Source organism: Furipterus horrens, unplaced genomic scaffold (assembly GCF_987537825.1).
Source record: "Furipterus horrens unplaced genomic scaffold, mFurHor1.1.pri manual_scaffold_6, whole genome shotgun sequence".
NCBI lineage: Eukaryota > Metazoa > Chordata > Mammalia > Chiroptera > Furipteridae > Furipterus > Furipterus horrens.
Window position 1 is genome coordinate 19,719,761 of NW_028327176.1, and position 14,200 is coordinate 19,733,960.

Below are 14,200 nucleotides of genomic sequence, written 5' to 3' on the forward strand. Positions count from 1 at the left end.
AGATCTTTTTTTAAAACCTTAAAAAAATAGTCCTTATCCAAGGATATGTTTATTGATTTTAGAGAGAAAGGAAGGAAGAGAAAAACATCAATATGAGAGAAAAACACCAATCGGTTGCCTCCCGTATATGTCCTGACTGGAGATTGAATCTGCAACCTTTTGGTGTATGGGATGACATTCCAGCCAACTGACCCACCTGGCTAGGGCTGGAGATCAGTTTTGAAGCAGAAAATACTCAGGCAGATTCTTAATTTGCCTATGCTGACACCTTCATGTACTGCATTCTATTTGGAAACAACTCACTGAGACTTATATGTGGAATCTGAAACGACAAACAAACTAAAATAATCAAAACAGAAACAAACTCACAGATGATGGAGAACAAGCTGATGGTTGCCAACTGGGAGGTAGCTCAGAGGGGTGGCTGTATCTTTCTTTAATGGGGACAAGATACGGTCGTGAGACTGGGGATGGTGGATGGAGAACACCCAGCACAATCTCATTAACTTAGCAGCATGGAGTGATTGTTTCCTGTTCTCATTAGTGTTTTTCAAATAAAACTGAGGGGGAAAGCAGTTGTGTCTTAAGTCCGGGTTCTCAACCAGGGTGACTTTGTCCCCCAGAGGATTTTTGGCAATGTCTGGAAGTATGACTGATTGTCAGGACTTGGGGTGGTACTAAACATCCTACATCCCACAGGACAAGCCCAACAACAAAGAATTATTCGGTACAAAGCATCAATGGTGCTGAGGTTGAGAAACCCTGTCCTGCCCAGTCATGAAACTATAATATCAAAATAGTGAGCAAAATACAAAGTCTGTGTTACTGTTTGTATCTTAAATAGAACAAGATATTATTCCAATACTTACAGATAAATGCAGCAATTTTTGATACTTTGGCTCCTGGCCTAAATTAGTTTTCTTAGTTTCTGTCAATATCAGGGATTCATTACATCAGTATATCTGAACAACTTATTTGCCTCCCAAACACTAGAGTAAGGGTATACCTGAGCTCAGCAAATGCTATTAGTTAATATGATTACAATCACCTCAGGAGACTGTAACTATTAATTAGTAGTTTGATCAAAATACATTTGATCAGCTTGTCAACGTTGATGGACATGAAACTTGATGTTCGCTGCTTCCTACGCACTTAATCTGCATTCTAAATTTGATTTTTTTTTTACATTAAAATAATATTTCCGTTTCCTAAGAAAGAATATTGTGGATTTCTGAGGAGAAGAAAGTTGGGAAATTTGGGTAATTCCATAGTTTCATTTGCTTTTTCATTTAGAAATTGCACAATGAATTGTGTTTGAATAATTGTATGAAGTGGAAAAGACTTTGAAGACATTCTTGGTGTTTATTATTATTGGCTTGAAAGTTGACCCTTTTCCGTGGCTATTTCATGATGCGTCAGCTACTCACTTGGGAGGATAACAGATGTTGCCTTTGGTGGTCTGATGTTTCCCCAGAGGGTTCTGATCTGCACTGAATGTGTTTTCATGCTTGCGACCTCGAGCTCAATCCCTTGGCTTCTTCAACCCTGACGGACCCCCGCCTGCCACACGGTGCTCTCGTTGTGCCTAACAGCTGTCTAGGACAGCTGCGTCTCTGGGCGAATGCACTTTTATGGAGTGTCCTTGTCCCAGACTATGGATTGAGGTTTGCTCTGTGCTGTGTGTGTGTGTGTGCGCGTGCGTGTGCGTGTGCACGCGTGCTCCTGACTCCCGTGTTGGGGAAGGTGTGATTCCCCAAGGGCATGTGTTGTATACCTGGTAGGACTTGCGTCCTGTGGGACTGGACCTAGTTAATTCTTCCTACTTCTCTCTGGTTTGTGAGCTCCTTCAGGACGAACACTGTGTTCATATTAGTAACAGAGCCGATTTTGGTATTGATGAGGACCTGAGAATTAGCAGGTCGATAACTGCCAGAGGTGAAAGCCAGAAAGTGGAGGAGCTGGGAGTCCTACACGGGACCATCTTATGTCAGCATCTGTGCCTTCTCCCCCACTTTTTCATCTTGTCTTTCATCTTGTATCTTTGCATCTCTGGCGCGTGGGAGTGAATTAATGTTAGTCGAATGAGTGAATGATGCCTGTACACACTCCTACGAGGAAGCTAAGCATTGCTTTTACCTGGATATAATGTAGGGTTAAAACTTGTAAGAATAGTGCCAACAGCCTCAGGTATCCAAGACCCAGACCTTCAGATAGGAAGCTCTGTGCTCCTAGTCTCCCCTCTAGCCTCCGAACTGGATTCTGGAACCCTTCCAGGCAGGGCTTTTCCATTGTTCCTTGGGGTTTGGGCTGTGCCTTTCAGGTCGATTTTTCTTTCTGACACTCTGGTTGTGTCTCCCCTGTTGCCCTGAGACGGAAGACCTTACCCCACCCCCTGCTCCCTGGAGCCACATTGGCCAGGTGTGAGCACCTCTAGCTGTGTGACTGGAGAGCTCTGTCTTTTTGCATCTGTAATGTGGGGGACTTGAACTGATAGGTAATCTATTTTCTTAGTTCTTTACTAGTTTTAAAAAAATAGTTACCAACCTCTTTAAGAATCTGCTAAAAACACCCCCCCACACACACACACATACACACAATCTGTTGCACAGTTCTGTGGGACTTGGAGACCCCTCTCACACAAAACCCATCCATCTCCCAATTATCTCATGTAAAGGATCTAGTCTTCATTGGGTTCTCTCCAATCCTAACAGTGTGTGGCATGCCACGATAACATTTTTTAATTAGAAAAATTAAAAGATATTCTCGTATTAGAACTTGTAAAATTCACAAACCTTTCACCCTGAGCTTTGAAGCAAAGAAGTAGATTTAGGATGCTGGTGTAAGCCCCCGTCAAATAGGTGCTGACGACTTTGGACTACGAGACCTTTGGGCTATTCCTTCTGACTTTTTACCCCATGTTCTCATCATCTCTGTTGTGCACAGACAATGGGATGAATGTGTTTTCCTTGGAGGAGTAAGTGGTGGAGGGAGGTTTCATAGGCAGAGTTTTAGCCTTAGAGGAAATATTAGTAATTAATTTCAGTTTTTATTGAAATACTTAACGAGTGAAAGATTTGAGGAGCTCCTGGGTCCCACAGAAAAGCTTGAAACCTCTCCCTCAATTATTCTTGATTTCTGCACACAGCAGCTACCCCCAGAGAGTCCCCGTTCCGAGGACCCTAAACTCTCTGAAACTGTTCTTGCTCCCCTGCCCCCTGTCGGACCTGCTTGCTGCCCGTATATGCTGTTCTTTGTTGTACGGATCCCACCCATCCTTGCTGGGCTCCCCAGTGACTGAGCCCCTTCCTTTTACGGGGAAGGTTTCAGCCACTTTTAATTTCATGGGTTTTCCTTCCCTCCTGTCATAGGTGGAAAGTGAGAAACCTAAGGGGTAAGAGTAAGAGACCACCCCACAGGCCATCCAGCATCTCGAGACGTGTGGTACCCACGCTCATTCTCGCAGACATCCTCTGGAGGGGAACATACCTTTCAATGAACTAGTACTTTATTCATAACATTCTAAATAGTCCCTCATATATTTGAATCAAACCTTTGTTTCACTTGCATGTATTTTCAAAGGGAAATAAGTGAGCAAAATCAAATATTTGGTTTACAGCTGTTAAGATGGTTAAATGCAAATGGGCTGGCCTACCCCTCGTTCCTTCTGTAGTCTTCTGCTCCTGCTCGCCCCTGGCCTGTCTGTCCCTCGTTCCTTCTGTAGTCTTCTGCTCCTGCTCGCCCCTGGCCTGTCCTTCGTTCCTTCTGTAGTCTTCTGCTCCTGCTCACCAGCCCATTCAATGAGACTGATAGGATTTTATTTACTGCCTGATGGAAACAGTTGGGGGTTGAGGGAAGAAAGGCAGAACAATCCAAGCATTTTGAAACAGTTTCTTGGCAGGTTTTTTTTTTTTTTTTTTTTTTTTTTTTTGGCAGCTAAGATAGGCCTGCTCAAAATATATTTTTTTAAATGTTCTACCTTTGTGGGCTCTGTGTTTGCCAGTGTAAATGTTTCCAAATTATTCTCTTGGTTTTATTCTTAAGAACCCAGATACTGTTAACAATATGCATGTGTGTGTGTATATACATCTACACACACACACACACAAATTACTCCTGTTCTTTTGGTTTTAAAAATGCTATTGTTTCTGTTGAAGAGAAATAATGATTGTGAAACTAACTACAGTTATCAGAAGCCAACTAATTGAACTCCGTGGAAGAGAGCTGTTACAGGAATATAAAGTAATAATCATGATGATGAGCTCATAGGACTTGCTTTGGCCTTCATGGAAAATCTCATAGAAATGAGGAACTCATCAGTCTTTTTAATTTTCTTTTCAACATTTCAACAAATTAGGGCTTAGAACTTAGCATGTCCTGGGTCCCACATGGGTAGTTTAATGTGAAACTGAGAGATGTGAAAAGAGATTTTAACAGAATAAATGAGTCTGAGTAAGAAAAGGTAGCAGGTTAGTAAAGTAAGTTAATGAAACACAGTTTTCAATGGAGCTTTTGTAGTTTTTCATACTCGTGAACTATTTGCAACAGTTTTTATTAATTGTTCTGCAAGATAATTCTTTGGGGAAAAGTTTATTTTGCTGTCTCTAGTTTTTAAACACATAAGGAGGTAAAATGCTCAGTCTTGCCAAGCAATGAGCGAATTAAAATTTAAGGAGTTTTATTTCCTTCTTTTCTTAAGTCTACCTTTGATATTGTTTTCATAATTAACTTTCCTGCCTCTGAATTGAGGAGAAATAGTGTAAGATACTGGAACGAGGAGTTGACTTTAGATTAGTTTTTGTCATTTTTGACATTTACTTAATTTTTTGATCTTTGGGTAAGTTAGTTAATTCCTCTGGCCCTCACTTTCCCCATCTGCAGAATGAGGTGAATGGACTAGCTGATATTCAAGTCTTCTAGCTGTCTGAACACTGCTTTTCATCAGTGAAGTTAAAACTGTCCTCCTGCTGCATGCAGAATACCGGACCATTATTACACGAATTGCAGATTAATATGGGGAATTACGTAAAGCCATTTACTCTAATTGGCTTGCAGTGCTCAGTGAGTACCATGTAATGATGCTATTTGATTGGTCCATGAGTTAGATCTTACAGATCCCCCAGTTGCCAGAAATGTGATGAATCCTGCTGGCCTTGGCAAACAGACTGCCTTCATAAGTTGCATTGCACATGTTGGTGAACCCCAAGGTTTCCTGAAATATGGATGAGGTAATGCTGTCTTTCAAATGGGGGAAAAAAACCTACCCGTGTCTTTAAAGTGAGCGTGTTTTCCCACTTTAAAAATCACTTTATTACCAAATGTTATTATACATAATATGTGATCATTTCCTAGTTTATACCCTATGCTTTTTATAGTAGTGTAAGCAAATAGCCACAGTGAAATTGAAAACTAAGATCCTTACTATTTCTCAGGTTCCAATTACTTAAAAATTGACAAGGAATATGTGTTTCTATTCCATGCTTCATAAAAACCATAATTCACATAGATATCAATGTAAAATAATGATGATCTTGAATTAAAAGAATAATTTTTTAAAATATGGATGGGGCAGGTTTTTATGCTGGCAATGCTGATAGTAGCAAACTTTTATTAGAATAATCGTCCTGCAGATAGCAGTTATAAACTCTGGACAAAACATAAGATCAACTCTTTGAAGGCTCCAGATGACAACTGAAAGCAGACAGAAATTGGAAGGGAGCTGATTCTGGAAAGAAGTGAATTGCACTGGGTAAAGTTAACAGTTACATATTTCTGTTTTGTTCGTGCCTGACGGTGTTCCCTAGTCTGTGCTGCGTGGGGTGGCTGGACCCAGAACAGAGAGTGGCGGTTCCTGGCTGAGGGAGTTAGCAGATGAATGGCATTTGTGGCTGTAAAGCGAGGGGCAGACACCCAGGAAAAGGGGAAGCCCCGACATCTGAATGTAATCCCTGCCCAGATTCTTGGCTGACCCACGGGGGAACTCTGAAGGTCCCAGTAAGAAGGACCAGCTGGTAAGCTGGAAGGACTGACCAGTCCAGCTGCAGCCCACCATAAGGGAAACAGAACTAGAGTTTGAATCTAACCAAGTGTCTGTCTGGTGCACAAAATAATATTCTTCAGAAGGAGATACAGAGTCTCCAAAAACAATATTCATAATATCCTTTCTGTAATAACAATCATGAGAAGGAAAGAAAATGTGACTCAGAGTCAAGAGAAGAAGCAGTCAATAGACAACAAACAACTCCAAGATGACGGAGTTGTTAGAATTGCTGCACAAGGACTTTATAAGGAGCTATTGTATATACTCTTGACTTAAAAGGGAACAGTCACAATGAAGCAACAGATGGGGAATTTTAATAGAAAAGTAGAAAACACGAAAGTAAAAAAGACAGGATAGGTAAATTAGAAGCTAGATTGGTAGAAATTATTCCCTATTGAGAATGAAGAGAAAGATGATTAAAAATGGACAAAGTCTTGGTGCTTTTATCAAGAAATTAATAACGAGTAATTTAATACATCTGTAGTTGTAGCCTCCATCAGAGAAGGAAAACTCTGACTCCAAAAAACCTCCGCTGCCTTGCGGCATACCTCTTCAGGGGAAAGGCTAAGGGAGTAAACCCCGACAGAAAATCCGGAGCCGGAGTCCCTAAGGCGGTTTGACGTTGTAGTCAACACCGGCAACTCCTGCGGCGCACCTGAAGCCAAGCTGTATTGACTCCGTCTTTCCCTTGGACCCTTCAGCTGCGAAGAGAGGGGGGGTCTGCTGCATGGGCAACAGCAGACCCTCCATATCACCCTGCCCAGGCTCTGTAGCTTCAACACGGGAGGAGACAGATACCGTGTCACTCCCGAGTCGGACTGCACAACCATTCTCGCGGTGCAGATAGACTCTTAAGAAGCTACACCATCGTCTCTCGAGACGGACGGCTGCCGACGACGACGAAGTTGTAGCCTCAGAGGGCAAGAAGAGCATGTGGCAGGAAAGTTTTTTTGAAGAAATAATGGCTGACAGTTTCCCAGGTTAGGTGAAAAACGAACTTACTGATGAAAGATGCTCGGCAAACCTCAAGTAACGTGACTACAAAGACCACACCTCAGCACTTCACAGTAAAACAGCTAAAAATCAAAGATAAAGAGAAGATCTTGAAAGCAGCCAGAATGAAAAGATACATTATATACAGTGGAGCAGTGATATAAATGATGGCTCATTTCTCATCAGGAGAAAGGTGCTTATAAAATGGTGGAATATATTTGAAAAGATTTTATTGATTTATTTTTAGAGAGGAGAAGGGGAGGGAGACAGAGAGGAAGAGAAACAGTGGAGAGAGAAACATCGATTGGTTGCCTCTTGCATGCCCCGACCTGGGAGCTGGCCCACAACTCAGGCGTGTACCCTGACCAGGAATCGACCCAGCAACTTTTTGGTTTGCAGGACAATGCCCAACCCACTGAGCCACACCAGTCAGGGTGTGGGACATTTTTAAAGTGTAGAGAAAGTAGTTTGTAAACTTATAAAAGATAGCTAAAGAAGTAAGTTATATATTGTACTTGGAATTGTAGGTCCAAAGAGATGTCCTTCAAAAATGAAGGTGAAGTAAAATATTTTCAGAAAAATGAAAATGGGAGATTTGTACAGTAAGAAATTCTGAAAGAAATTCTTCAGACTTATGGGAAATGACACCAGCTGAGAACTCAGTATAATGTAGTGAAGTTTATAACATATGTAGATATAGTATATAAACCCCAAAACACTAATTCGAAATAATATACACCCTGCTATGTTCATTGCACTGTTATTTACAATCACCAAGATTCGGAAGCAGCATGAATGCCCATCAGTAATGAGTGTATAAAACAGCTATGGTACGTTTACACAATGGGATACTACTCAGCTGTCAGAAAGAAGGAACCCTTCCCTTTTGTGACATCGTGGATGGCCCTGGAGAACATTATGCTAAGTGAAAGACAAATACCATACGAGTTCACGATGTGTGGAATCTAATGAACAACCTAACTAACAAGCAAAGGTTTGACAGACTTATAGATAGAGAGCAGATGACAGCTATCAGGGTAGTGGATTGAGGAATTGAGCCAAAAAGAAAAAAAAAGAGAAAAAACTCATGGAAATGGACAACAGTGTGGTGATTGCCGGGGGGAGGTGGGGCGGAGGGAGGTGGAAGAGCGTATGTGGGGATAAATGGTGATGGATAGAGACTTGTGTTGGGGTGGTGGATGTACAATACAGTGTACACATGACGTGTTGTAGGACTATGCACCTGCAGCCTGTATAATTTTGTTAAACAGTGTCACCCCAATAAATAGAAAGGAAAAAAAAAAAGATGGGTTTTACAAGTCCTGCAGAGCTATCAAGGATAGTAAAATCTGTGAAACTTATTCTTGCAAGAAGAAGATTGTCATTAATGATAATTTTATGGTGTTTTGAAGTTTTTAGAGTTTTTAAAAACGTTTCTCATTGTCCTTCAGACATATCGAAATAAGCCATATCTTTTCCCACCAGGTATGTTGGCTTTAGAAAATGCCCCACAATTCCAGCAGGGTGGATGTTCAGGTCCTGTAGGCCAGTGGATATTTTGTTTCCACTGGATCAAGCCCTAGAAGAGGACTGGAACAGATGTTTGAATTTGGTTAAATGCTTTCAATATTTATTACTTAGGTGACCCAGTTTCGTGGCAATTGTAGTAGGAAAAAAAAAAAGACCATTTGTGAAAAAGTTTATTGCATTCATTTGCAAAAATTTGTAAAAATGGTAAGAACTTTCTTTTCTTATTAATTTTATTTAGCTTAAATGTGGGAAAATGAAACCCTGAGTGATTCTCTTCCTACTTGAACAGATATCTACATGCAAACTACCTTTAAAAAGTACTTTCTTATATGAAATGTTTTTGGATGTGACTAGAGGACACTTTTGGAGCTACTGGTCATTTAACTGAATTTCAGAGCCTGGGGACTTCGGGAGTCATCTCATAGAGCCCTACCCATTGTAAATGAAGGAACAGAGGACTGGGATGTTGGATCCATGGCTCTCAGACGCTCAGTGGCATAGGCAGAAGTATGATTTGAATTTGCCAAAACCGCCTCAGCGCTGATATCCTTCCACCCCCTTGAGCCCCAGGACACCCGTCCTGGAGAAGTGAGCTCTCCATTCGTTGTCCCTGTCGTCTCCATCCCTGACTCTCTAGGTGCCTTCCACAGAGCTCAGTGTAAGGAAGGTGCTGGCTAGGAAGAGGAAAACTTGTAGAACGCATTGTCTGACGTGTTCCCGCTAGCTTTTCACAGATAAGACGAGATCAGGCTCGTTCAGGGTGGTATGACCGTAGACCCACTAGCTTTTCCATTCTTCCAGGTTTATAGGTAATGAGAGGGTGTGTACCAAGTTAGCAGCCAAAATCAAAACCACAAATGTCTCTTCCTGCTGCCCTTCAGGGTCCTTGGTGGAGAGCTGACTAAAAAATAAGTTCATGTAAATACAATAGCTACAACAATGAAGAATTTGAAGAATGAACAAAGGTAGGTATGAAAGGCTTGCCGGGCAAGTGGGTAGAGGTTACTTCCCCCATCTGGCGAACCACAGTTAATTCCTTACAGTGCTTCAGAACAGGGTCATGGGTGAGTGTCGAGGGCCATGGCTGCTGAGGCTGAAATCTCATCATGTGGTTCAAGGAACAGCAGTCAAAATGAGTGTTAGAAAGTGGGAAGAAGTGAGATTGAAGTGATAATATGGGGAACAGAACCATGTACCTGGTTATTACTGTAGAATTGGCATCTTAAACAGTTGTCTGAAAGGTGACAAAAACATTTGGAATTGGCTGAGATGAACAAACCTTACACTTAATGACCAGGATTTGGGGTGAGGTGTGGGGATAAGAAACTTGCCTTTTTCTTCCCTCTTACACTGAAGTGCTGTTTTTTTTTCCTCCAAGGAATCTGGGGTCTTTTTCATGTAGGTTTTTAAAGTTGTGGTAAAACATATATAACAAACTTTGCCATTTTAATCATGCATTGGCATTAATTGCATTTACACTGTTGTGCAATTATCACCACTATCTGTTTCTAAAACCTTTTCATCACCCCAAACAGAAACTCTGTTCCTATTAAATAATAACTCCCCAACCCTCCTCTCCCCCCATTCTCTGGTAACCTCTACTTTTTCCCTCAATTTGCCTGTTCTTGGTACCTCATATAAATGGAATTATACAAACTTTGCCCTTTTGTTATCTGGCTTATTTCACTTTGCATCATGCATGTTTTCAAAGTTTATCCATGCTGTAGCATGTATCAGAACTTTATTCCTATTTACAGCTGAACAATATTCTATCATTTATTCATATATATTCATATATATATCAATAACATACATATCTGTCTATCTAGAAGACTTCCAGCCATGTAATATGAAAAATAGAGACATTTATTGAGAAGGTACAAGATAGAAGAACATTGTATATAGGATAATGACACCTCAGTCCCCTTCAAAGTAGGGGACCTCACACAGTTCTCCCAATCACCATCAGCTGCCCCGTCATATTTTCCTGAATCTCATAGATGGTGTGAAACCTCTTCCCTTTCAAAGGTGATTTTAGTTTTGGGAAAAGCCAGAAGTCACAGGGCACTAAATCTGGGCTGTATGGGGGATGAGTCACCTGGGGGATCTGATGTTTTGCCAAAAAAAACTCTGCACAAGACATGATGCGTGAGTGGCCACATTGTTGTGATGAAGCTGCCAATCACCAGTCGCCTGTAGCCACGGCCTTCTGAATCATCCGAATATTTTCTGCAGAGGAGTGTTCAAGCTTAACGTAAAGTTTGATGCAGATTCGTTGCTCTACTCAGTCATTTTGAATGCGACAGCCTGACAGTACACATGTTCACTCAACAGTGTCTACAGCCCCCACTGACTAGTCCAGTGAAGGCGTCCTTGTTCAGGCATGCACATTCCAGTCCACTTTCCTTGGCTGCCAGGTTACAGCAAAGTGTGTAAACTGTTCTTGTTGCATTAACAATGGCTGGACTTTTTCCGGACAGACCTCCATATTTTTTCACTTTTTTAACTCATTCAGCTGTTGAAGGAAACAACTTGGATTATTTCTACTTTTTGGCTGTTATGAATGATGCTGCAGTGAGTATTGGGGTACAGGTATCTGAGTCCCTGTTTTCAGATCTTTTGGGTATTTACTTGGGCATAGAATTGCTGGATCATATAGTAATTCTGTTTCGAGGAACTGCCAAACTCTAGTCTGTAGTGTTGTGGTACGTGGGTTCCTTGACTCTATTGCAGACTCATAGAGGGCTTTTCCCTGTGGTGTAACAGTAAGAACAGCTGACCCTGGGGTTGCTGAATGCAACTGTAAATTTGGATCTCATTGTTTATAGATAACTTCAGATTTTTTGTTAAAAAATAGAGCTTTGCAACAGGTTCCACTTTTAACTATTCATTTGGGTAGTCTCTGAGTAGGACTTTAATATTAGCAGAAGGCTGGAATTCCTTCTTGGGCTGTCCCCTGATTGCTAGAGGAAAGCCTGACAGCCTGTGTGTGCATCAGATATCATGTTAAATATTTTCACTCATTAAAAAAATAATCACATTTTTATATTTGTCTTCACATTCACTTTGTGGGGTAGACATCACCACTCTTATATTGCAATGAGGAAATTGAGTCAATTCTTCCCTTCTTTCCCGTAAGTGGTCGTGCTAGGATTTGGTTCCCAGAATTGGATTCAAAAGTCTTGAAATTGGCACTTTCCCAATAGGGTAGAAGCTATAATTATTGCTTACATTTTGGAATTTTCTTGGATTGTATTTAGATTTTTCTCTGGCCCCTCTTAGTTTAGATAAATAGGAGAGATGGCTGCAATTCCTTTTCAATTTGTGTTCAGGGACGCTGTCCCAAGTAACCAAATGTAGCTGCTCATTTTTGACAAAGCTAAGGACTTTAGTTATTAACATTATTTCCTTCCATGGTTACTTGCTAAATAACTTAGTCATGTCAAGGTTTTGATGATTTTAGTCTTCTGAGCCTTTTCAGAGCTTTTGAATGGTTACCTGATCTTGGCAAATAGGATATCTTCCCCATGAGCATGTAACTTTGATAACTGAAAGTAGAAAAAACGAGAAGATGTGGATGACTGGAATTTGTCTTTTCTTTCATTCTTTTTCCCTTCTCTCACTCTTTGTTCTCCTTTTAGTGAATAAGAAGTAATATTGTTATGTAATGTTTTCTGCTTTTCAAAGTACTGGTAAATAAATAGATGATCTCATTTGATACACATTTAAAAAACTACAAAGAATAACCTCATATATTTGTATTATGTACACTCGTATGGAATAATTGAAACATATAAAAATAGAGAAAATAGTATAAAGGAACCCCAAAGTATTAATCTCCCAGCTTTCACAATTAACTCAGAACCCACTGTGTTCATGTATTCTCCAACCCACTTTCCCTTCCCCCGATTATTTTGAAGTCAATTTGCAAATATTTCATCATGTATCTATAATAGATAAGGGTTCTTAACTAGTCTCAAGACCATTATATCGTTAAAAATACAGGTATTTAAATTTCCCTAATTGTTTCATAAGTTTTTTAATAGGTTATTTGTTCAAATCAGAATTTTAAAAAATGTTCTTCCTTTGAAACAGGTTCATATGTCTCTTAAATCTCCTTTAATCTGTGAGTTTTTCTACCAGCTGTAGAGTGTGTGGACTGCACCCTTGTGATAGTAACATGTACTCTGCCCCACAATTTCCTATAAGTAATGTATAGATCTAGACGCTTGGTCAGATTCATATCTGATTATTGATTGGACTACTTCATAAGTGGTGGCGTGCTCTTCCATTATGGGGCACACCTTGTCTTCTTGTGATTATAGCAGCCATCGATGATCACTGCCTACATTTCATGACTGGTTGCAGATTATGGTGTTTTAATTATATCACTCCTTTCTTTTACCCCACTGGAAAAATTTCCTAAACAGAAACCTCCATTCCTCAGTTCTTTGGTTGAGGTTCAGCCGGTATAGGGAAAGTCAAAGGGTATATTAGGAGATTTAATATAAAGAATTGGCTCACACAATTATGGGGCTTAACGAGTTCAGATTTGAAGAGTGGGCCAGCAGGCAGAGATCCAGCAGAACCAATGGTGCAGGTAAAGTTTAGTTAACCTGCTTCAGAATTTCCTCTTAGTCAGGGAGGCTGGCCTATTTGTTCATTGAGGCCTTCAGCTCATGAGATGAGACCCACCCACATTATGGAAAGAAATCTACTTACTCATCTTCCACTGATTTACATGTTAGTCTCATCCAAAAACACCCTCCAAGTTGGTACATAAAAGTAAGAATCACGTGGAAGTGTAATATGCTTGATTTTTTCATTGACCAGTTTTCAAGTAGAATTGATTATCTAACATCTTCCAAAAGTTACCTATGACTTTTTATTAATGAATAGATACATTTAAACATAAAAATATTTCAGTCCATCATAGTTATTTTTAGTGATGCTATAATTGTCCTGTCTTTGGTTAATGGGTCTTCTTCAAATTGGTCCATTCGACATTTGGACCCTCTTCCAAGCGTTATGATTGTTTTATGGAACTTTGCAAGAGGAAGCCTTGTTCACTGTGCTTCTTGGTCTTCTCTTTGTTACGGCTCTCTCATTGTATCCCTCTCTCATAGACGGGGCATTACAGGGTCGGAGAAGTCCTTGACTGTTTTCATAACACTCTTGTCTGGAAAAACCTTTTCTAACCAGGGTCATTCTGAGACACGGGAGGTCAACCGTGTGACACTTTGGGTTAGACATCTCTCTAGAGGAGAGGTTGAGGACGGACAGGGAAGAGTGGACATGGAAGGTCATCGGTGCAGCACTCAGCCTCTCACTGTTATCCCAGACAGTTCATGTCTGACCCTGAACGTGTATGACCTTTTTGGAATAACCAAAGCCAGAGATTGATTGGACTAACCTTCCTTAGAAAGGGGTGCTGCCTTTACAGCATCTCATCCCAATGCTAAGCAGTTTACCAAAGGGTTCTCTCTAACTACATGTCATACTTTTCCTGCGAGGAGTTCTAGTAAAAATGCTTAATATTTTTTTCTGTCTCATTTTCAGTGATATTCTAGCTTCCCTTGCAGATTGCCAGCCAGGCAACGTGAGCCCAGGGCCACCAACCAGGGCACATATGATCATTTG

At 40.6% G+C, this 14,200-nt stretch overlaps 1 protein-coding gene across 6 annotated transcripts in view; it reads left to right on the top strand.

Moving 5' to 3' along the window:
* The window catches only part of LTBP1 (latent transforming growth factor beta binding protein 1), a 376,691-nt gene that overhangs the window by 98,741 nt on the left and 263,750 nt on the right, over positions 1–14,200 (top strand). The window lies entirely within an intron of this gene.